The sequence below is a fragment of the Nicotiana tabacum genome, chromosome 12, assembly GCF_000715075.1.
Source record: "Nicotiana tabacum cultivar K326 chromosome 12, ASM71507v2, whole genome shotgun sequence".
Lineage (NCBI taxonomy): Eukaryota > Viridiplantae > Streptophyta > Magnoliopsida > Solanales > Solanaceae > Nicotiana > Nicotiana tabacum.
This window is the reverse complement of record NC_134091.1, coordinates 120,979,389-120,988,348: the sequence shown is the minus strand read 5'-3', so window position 1 is coordinate 120,988,348 and position 8,960 is coordinate 120,979,389. Positions and strand designations below refer to the sequence as shown.

The following is an 8,960-nucleotide window of genomic DNA, read 5'->3' as shown; positions in this document are numbered from 1 at the left end:
TCACTGATGCAAGGATCACCAACGGACGTATCAAAATCAAGATGACAAAAAACATATGTTTGACTTAATATCATTATCAGTTTATAAATAGGTGGACTAACCAAGACTGAACACTAGCCTTATTTTATATTCCCTTTATTTCAAGTTAAATGACATATTTTCCTTATTAATCATTTCAAAAAAAATCACATATTTTTATATTTAGAAATAATTTAAGTTAAAATTTTTTATTTTACCTATTTTAACCTTAATGAGAAGCTTTTATAATCACACAAATATCATGATCCCATAAAATTTTTGTCCCTTAATTTTTTAGCGCCATATATTTCAAAAATATTTTTCTTTCTCTAAACTTTGTGCCAAGTCATTGATTAATTAGACGGAAACATGATTTGGATCTACAATCACCGGGTCATGTGCATGATGAGTTAGCTTGCTCAATATCATTTTCACAATTGCATAGCAAATAAGCAATGTAGTAACTTTTAAGATTTGTTGACTGATAGTTTACCATATTAATTAGTAATATTAATTCTCTTATTTGCTATAAGAAGTAGTCCTAAAACCTAAATGTTGGATAAAGTTTTAAAGTTATTGAGCTGTCCAAACGTAAGATTGGCCTGACGAATGACAAGATCACATGCAAGTCGGTGCTGTATTAAAAGGGACATGCAAAACATGATTCATGAGGGAGGGAATGGGGTATACACTTTTTTCCCACCAAATATCCGATATCTGCATTGTGGCCTAAATAATTTAGATTCGCGCCGAAAAAGTTTATTTGAGAGTGAGCGCTCTCTACTAAGGCGATTACTTCTTAGAGTTCGAACCCAAAATCTTCAATCAGAAATATAGAAGTACTTATCGCTCGTAAGGCATCACCAACCCTCCCCCATTTCTCCAAAATATAGTCCTTTTGTGCAAAATATGGCTCCAATGCTCCCCCATTTTTGCCCCTAAAATGGGGAATGAATAGTATAACTCTAATTTTGGAGTGACATTATTCATCTCCTCCATTACTATACATATTTTATTATTATTTTTATTATTTAACTTGTTTAATTTATCTCTTTAACAACAACCCAGTAAAATTTTACTAATGGGGTCTGGGGAGGGTAGTGTGTACGCAGACTTTACCCCTACCCCGAAGGAGTAGAGAGGCTATTTCCGAAAGATCCTCGGCTCAAAAAATAAAAAGACAAAAGGACAAAAAGGGAGACAATATTAGTATCACAACAACAATCATAGGATAAATAGGAACACCATGAAATCCAGAAGAAAGATGCAAAGCAAAGGGAGACAATAGTAGTAAATATTAGTATCACCATAACAGTCATAAGAAAAATAGGAACACCATGAAATCTAGAAGAAAGATGCAAAGCAAAAGCGATAGCTAGTAAATAGGACATGCATTGAAAAGCAAAATAGAAAGCCACAACATTCCCACTAGCTATCTTAGACAAAAATCCTACATGGCTAGTCTCACTATGGTACGAATTAAGGCACGACTCAACTACCTCCTAACCTACAACCATAATACTCGACCTCCACATCTTCCTATCAAGTGTTATGTCCTCGGAAATCTGGAGCCTCGCAATATCCTGCCTGATCACCTCTCCCCAATACTTCTTAGGTCGCCATCTACCTCTTCTCATGCCCTCCGCAATCAGCTGCTCACACCTCTGTACTAGAACATCTGGGTTTCTCCTCTGAACATGTCCGAACCATCTAAGCCTCGCTTCCCGCATCTTGTCATCAATGGGAGCCACATGCACCTTCTCCCGAATATCATCATTCCTAATTTTATCTATCCTAGTGTGCCCGCACATCCACCGCAAAATTCTCATTTCTGCTACTTTCATCTTCTGGATATGTGAGTTCTTAACGGGCTAACACTCAGCCCCATACATTATGGCCGGTCTAACCACCGCTTTATAAAACTTACCTTTGAGTATCGGTGGCACTCTCTTGTCACAGAGGACTCCAGATGCTAACTTACACTTCATCCATCCTACCCCAATACGGTGTGTGACATCCTCGTCGATCTTCCCTCCCCCTGGATAACCGAACCAAGGTACTTGAAGCTACCTCTACTCGGGATGACCTGCGAATCAAGCCTCACATCCATGCCCACTTCCCTTGGCTCAGCGCTGAATTTGCACTCTAGGTAATCCGTCTTCGTCCTGCTCAGCTTGAAACCCTTAGACTCAAGAGCCTGTCTCCAAACCTCCAGCCTCGCGTTAACACCGGCTCGCGACTCATCAATCAGAACTATGTCATCGGCGAATAGCATGCACCATGGCACATCCCCTTGAATATGGTGTGTTAACGCGTCCGTCATCAAGGAGAATAGGAACAGACTGAGCGCAGAACCTTGGTGTAACCTCATTACAACCGAAAAATGCTCAGAGTCGCCTCCTTCTATCCTAACCCGAGTCTTAGCCCCATCATACATGTCCTTAATCACCATAATGTAGGGAACCGACACACCTTTTGCCTCCAGGCATCTCCAGAGAATTTCTCTAGGAACCTTGTCATACGCTTTCTCTAGGTCAATAAACACCATGTGCAGATCCTTCTTCCTCTCTCTGTATAGTTCCACCAACCTTCTAACAAGGTGTATAACTTCTGTAGTCGAACGACCCGGCATGAACCCAAACTGGTTGTCGGATACAGACACTGTCATCCTCACCCTCACTTCAACCACCCTCTCCCACACTTTTATGGTATGACTCAGTAATTTGATACCCCTATAATTGTTACAACTCTGGATATCATATTTGTTCTTATACAATGGAACCACCGTACTCCACCTTCACTCATCCGGCATCCTTTTTCCCTTAAAAATAATATTAAACAACCTAGTCAACCACTCCAAACCTACTCTCCCCACACACTTCCAAAATTCCACCAGAATCTCATCTGGCCCGGTCTCTCTGCCACTACTCATCTTACGCATAGCTCCCACGACCTCCTCAACCTCGATACGCCTGCAGTACCCAAAGTCATGGTGACTCTCGGAATGCTCCAATTCTCCTAGCACAATATCCTGAACCCCTTCTTCATTCAGAAGTTTATGAAAGTAAGTCTGTCATCTCCTCTTAATCTGGGCATCTTCCTTTAATACTCTACCATCTTTGTCATTGATGCATCTCACTTGGTCCAAATCCCAAGCCTTCATCTCTCTCAACTTGGCCAGCCGGAATAACTTCTTCTCCCCACCTTTTTCCCCCAATTCCTCGTACATACGACCATAAGCCGCAGTCTTAGCCTCTGTGACCGCCAGCTTAGCCTCCTTCCTAGCTGCCTTATACCTCTCCATGCACACTCGCCTCTCCTCCTTACCTATGCTCTCTACTAACTTCAGTACGCCGCCTTCTTTGCTTTCACTTTACCTTGGACCACTTCATTCCACCACCAGTCTCCTTTATGTCCACCAGAGACCCCCGTCGAGACCCCTAACACCTCTCTCGCAGCCTCCCTAATATAGTCTGTTGTCGCTGATCACATAGTGCTCGCGTCACCACTGCTCCTCCAAGCTCCCAAAGCCGACAACCGCCCCTCCAATGCTTGGGCTTTATCCTTAGTTAAGGCTCCCCACCTGATTCTCGGTCTTCCTCGAGTAGACCTTTTCCTTCTCTTTAACATAATACCAACGTCCATCACCAAGAGCCTATGCTGCGTCGCGAGTATCTCACCCGAAATTACCTTGCAATCCTTGCACAACCCTCTGTTACACCTCCTGAGGAGGAGATAGTCAATCTGGGTCTTCGCCACCGCATTTTGAAAAGTAACCAAATGCCCCTCCCTCTTCCGAAAGCTAGAGTTCGCAATCACCAAACCAAAAGCCTTAGCGAAGTCCAACAATGATGTACCTCCTCCGTTCCTCTCCCCAAAACCGAAGCCTCCATGCACCTCGCCATAACCACCTGCGGTCGACCCAATATGCCCATTGAAATCCCCTCATATGAATAGCTTCTCAGCAGGCGGGACCTGGCGCACAATCTCATCTAACCCTTCCCAGAAGCGCCGTTTAACCTCCTCATCTAGGCCCACATGCGGCGCATAGGCGCTAATGATGTTTAAGGTTCACTCTCTAACTACCAACTTAATAATCATCAATCTATCATTTACTCGTCTAACCTCAACCACAGACTCTCTAATTTCCCTATCCACCAAGATGCCCACTCCATTCTTACCTTTCTGGACTCCTCAGTACCAAAGCTTATACCCGTCCACGTCCCTCGCCCTCGACCCTACCCACCTTGTCTCCTGGACACATGCTATATTGACCCTTCTCTTCTGAAGGATCTTCACCAACTCTATAGATTTACTCGTCAATGTACCTACGTTCCATGACCCAATTCTCAACCTACAGACACCCTTGTTCCCTTTACCTACCTTGCCTCCCGCCCCACCCCCTAAACCCTGCCCTACCTCCCGCCCCACCCCCGTTCCCCCGAGGACATGACCTCACTCGACCATCCCAGACCACAGCCACTCTACCTACGACAGAGTAAGGGGAATCACTATCACACAAGGCAACAGACCAAACCAGAAGAATACAAGTTGCAACAACATGCACACTAATACGGTAAATAAACTAGTACGGGGTAAGGTGTTAGCAATTTAACTCACACAACAAAGGGAAACTGGAAAACGGGAGGTACCAACTCCCGCGAGCAGAAAAAATACAATAAAAATACTGATACCACGAGTACCAGATATAGAACGAAAGAACCTGGAGCAAGTTTTCCTAAGCGTGTCGGATCTGCTCAAAGAGCACTTGCAAGTCCTGTTGTGTCCCGCCGGAAAGCTGTTCGAAAATCGCCAGAATTTACGAAACTTGCCGGCAATCTTAACACACCGGGAAATAGTCCGTCCTCGCCGGGAAGAAGCTGTACCTGTCCAAAGAAATAGACGCACCCACACACACACAAGGGAGGGGGAGAGAGAGGGAAAGAGAGAGAGGGGAAGAAGAAGATGGAGCGGATGGTCGCCGGAAAAAGCAAAAGCAGAAGGGTCGCCGGAAATCAAGGGTCGCCGGAGTTGCACCAACTCGCCTGGAACACGCACGTCCCGACTCCGGACGGCGGAGAGAAGAGAGAGAAGAGAGAGAGAGAGAGAGAGAGAGAGAGAGAGAGAGAGAGAGAGAGAGAGAGAGAGAGAGAGAAGAAGAAGAAGAAGAAGGGCAAGTTCATGGTAAAAATGTGGAAAGGCATCAAGGCCGTCTGCTGGAAAGAGAGAAGTGGACTTACCTGTAACAGCAACTGCGGCGGCGACAGCGACGGCAAAGCAGCAGATGCCGAAGTGTCGCTACTGGGGTGCTACTGAAGGTTACTGTTTTACCTAATTATGTTTATGTAATATCTTTATAATATTAATTTTACATCTTAACTTTGGCATATAGTTTTGATAAATTAATTTTCGTGCATTTATTATTTTTATGTAAAATTGTAAGTTAATTTTATTATAAGTTATTTTTACATAAATCAATTTCATTTATGGGAGCATATTAGAGGTGGAAATTGAATATTTATGTAATATTTAATCTGAATTTTACCATAATATAATATGCATTTAATTATCTTGTATCTCTATAATTTTACTTTTATTTGAATTATCCGTTAATATATATGATCTATAATATTTGCTTACAAATCATATTATTTAAAATTTTATGGTATAAAATAATTTTATATTAAATTATATGTGATGAATATGTAAAAAAGAAAAAAAGATAGAATTTATTTAATAGAAATAAGAAAATAAAATTTAAATAAAAGATAATAATATAATATTGAAGAGAAAGAAAAATATAAAATAGAATATTCTTTTTTATAGTAAAAAATAGAGTAATGGTTGCAGTAATTTTACTTCATTTTAGAGGAGAAAATGGAGGCAATGGTTGGAAGTGGCCTAACAATATTTTTTTGGTAAGAGGGGAAACCCGCAGCCGCTATAATTTCTGCCACAGCCTTTGCCTTTCGGCTGAACACTCTATGGTGAGCACTTTATGTGCATTGGATAAATTTTTATTTGTGTAATAACGTGCAAACTACATAAAAAATATAAACCGCACTAGACAAGCCCTGACCAATGTTACGAGTCGCTTTTAACTCCCCCGCTGTCGCTCAAATGGACCACCTCCCTTAAAATCCTAGTGAACATGTGAAACACAACGGAAGCTGTCGTGGACTAACTGCATCCATACACGTGTGACGATTTGGTTTGTTCCTTAATAAATAAAGATCAACCTATTAGTTTCGAATACCTCCGGAAAAGTAGAGTCCCAATGTGCATCTATTTGGAAATTTTTATGAAATACTTGTATTAAAACACTTTTTTTTCTTTTTTTAAAAGCTTCTTTTTCTAAAAGCTGTTTTTATTTAAAAACTTGCAAAAATAATTTAGTTGGTTGAAGCTTCCTACTCGTTACTCTAGCTTGTCTCCAACGATACGATCAACTAACTAAAAGACTAAAATTTGAATTGCCGTGTGCAAGTTCAATTTCCTATGATCTTGTGATAACTGATACTATTAAGAGTTATGTGTTGGTTGAGGCTGAGGGCATACATTGTTGTTTTGCTACTATATGGTATCGAGTATTTTTTTACTTTTTGAATTAGTTTTTGAGATTGAATTAAATATGATGTTTATATTCTTTACATTAACCAGTGACAGGTGCAGGGGCATACTTAATGTAGAAGCTATGAGTTTAGATAGGGGTCATATGAATTCATAACTTTTGTTCATACCATATATTTTGTCTAATTAAATATATATAAAAATAATAAATTTAAACCCATTAAATTAGATGAAATATTATAAAATTGCTAATATGAACTTCTAAAGTTCAAATTTTGGATCTGCATGTAAACGGATGTATAGTGCAGCGATTGAGTTTAACCAAACTAAGTAACTACAACTATGTGTTAAAAAAAAAGTTAGATACGTGCAAATAATATGTTCTGAACAAGAAATCAAATGAACAGTGAATTTAAAATATCTCAAACTATAAAGTTTAAATCTTAGATCGACCTCTCGTATTTAAATGGAATCGTTTTAATTCATGTTACTTTTCCAGAAGAAGTTATCACGGATTTATTAAAAGGACAAAAAAGTAAGAAAATTGTGAATGGCGTTTTTATTCAGCTATCAAAATATAGAAAATGCGCAAGTCAAACAAAGGATTTAAGGCCGAAAATGTCGGGAAGAGAATAGTTGCCGCGTACTTAAATCTGAATACTGACAGTGTGTAGTGGGTCCCATATATAGCCTGTCCAATTCCTTCCCCTTCCTATAAATTCATCCAATTATTTTCTTCCTTTTCCCCACCTCATCTTCTACCAAAAAAATCAGGAAAATTTTCCGCCGGAAAATCCCCCAAAATTTCCCCTTCCTCTCAAATGAAGAAATCAGGAATTTTTATTGCCTCTGTAATTGCAGCTTCTGCAACTGCTATTTCTTCTTCTACTTCTTCTTCTTCTTCTAAAGTTCGAATTTCTCGTCATCAGGTAAAAAATTTCCTTCTCTTTTACCCTTAATTCTGTTAAAACTGGAGTATTTTTCTTTGTGATTTTCTCTTTTCTTTCCCGTTTTCTAAACTGTTATGTTTATGCTTACCTTGAACCGAGGTCTATTGAAAATCGCATCTTTAACTTTACAATATAGGGATAAGGTCCGCGTAAGATTACCTTCTCCACTTGTTGTTTTTCTTGACCAAAACTTTGAAACAGATCTATAATTTTAAATCATTTGATTAACAGGGCGGAGCTAGGAGATAGTTTAATTGAATGCTTTCATAAAATTATATTCTGCAAAATAGGATAAAAATAATTATTTCTGGTTATATATAAACGGTTGAATTTTATTGATGCGGAATTTTCGTGGTATAAAGACTCAAAAGTTGCTTCACGCCACTAGATATAGTGTACAATTGTGCTAACTAGTTATTTGTGATATAATTGATTTAGATTTAATATAATTTTAGCTACTTAATATATATATATATATATATATATATATATATATATATATATATATATATATATATATATATATATATATATTCATTGAGTAAAAAAAATTGAGTATAATTTTTACTAATGGATATGGTTAGAGTCAAAAGTAATTACTCTATTTGAATCGGCCAATTCTTAATTATTTTGGTACTAAAGAAAATTTCGCATCTCCTAACTAAAATTTTGTGGCATGGAAAAAACGCTTTTTATTTTATATTTTATTTTTAAATCCCTTGAATTTCGGTCCCTTTTTTTGTAGAATGAAAAAGCTTAATTTTTTATTCTTCTTTTTGGAAAAAAATTAAATAATTCAGGATGATAGTTTGAAGAAGAAGGATGGAAACTCTTCAAAGTCAGTGTCAGCACCTGCATCTTCAGATAAATTTGCTCCAAAATTTGATGGATTAAGATTTATTGAGACGTTGGTCACTGCTCACAGATAAGTGTAATTTCGGCGATCTTGATTTTTTTACAAGAGGCAGTAAAAATTTTGACGGATTTATAGGAAATATCAGAGGAAAAAAATGAATTTGTATGATAATTAGTAATTACCCATTTTCTTGAATTTTATCTTTTTCTTTGTTATTTGGGGTTATTGATTTTTCATTTCTTGTTCCTGTTATGAGTTGTCTGTATAACTCAATTAGCCAATTGATGACTCTGTAATCTGTATTGAGAGCCCTGTTTTTCTAATTCAATTGTAGAGGAACAGAAAAAGATTGAAGGAACAAAAGTATAGCTTTTTTCTTTCTTCTGTGTTGTAGGATATTGATTGGTGGATTCTTTTTCCCTTTTTTTTTTTTTTTTTTTTGCTTTTCTTTATTATTATTATCATGGTGGTTTTTTTCTTTTTCTTTAATTTGTTCGGGATTTATGCATAACTAAAAGAAAGGCACGTCAGTACACAAAATATCTTGTATTCACGCATGATTTAGG

At 38.2% G+C, this 8,960-nt stretch overlaps 1 long non-coding RNA gene across 1 annotated transcript; it reads left to right on the top strand.

Moving 5' to 3' along the window:
• Positions 1 to 7,336: 7,336 nt before the first annotated feature.
• LOC142166956 (uncharacterized) lies at positions 7,337 to 8,757 on the top strand. Its single transcript, XR_012697470.1, has 2 exons — positions 7,337 to 7,517; positions 8,339 to 8,757. It is a non-coding gene; the product is annotated as an uncharacterized LOC142166956 (long non-coding RNA).
• The last annotated feature ends 203 nt before the right edge of the window (positions 8,758 to 8,960 follow it).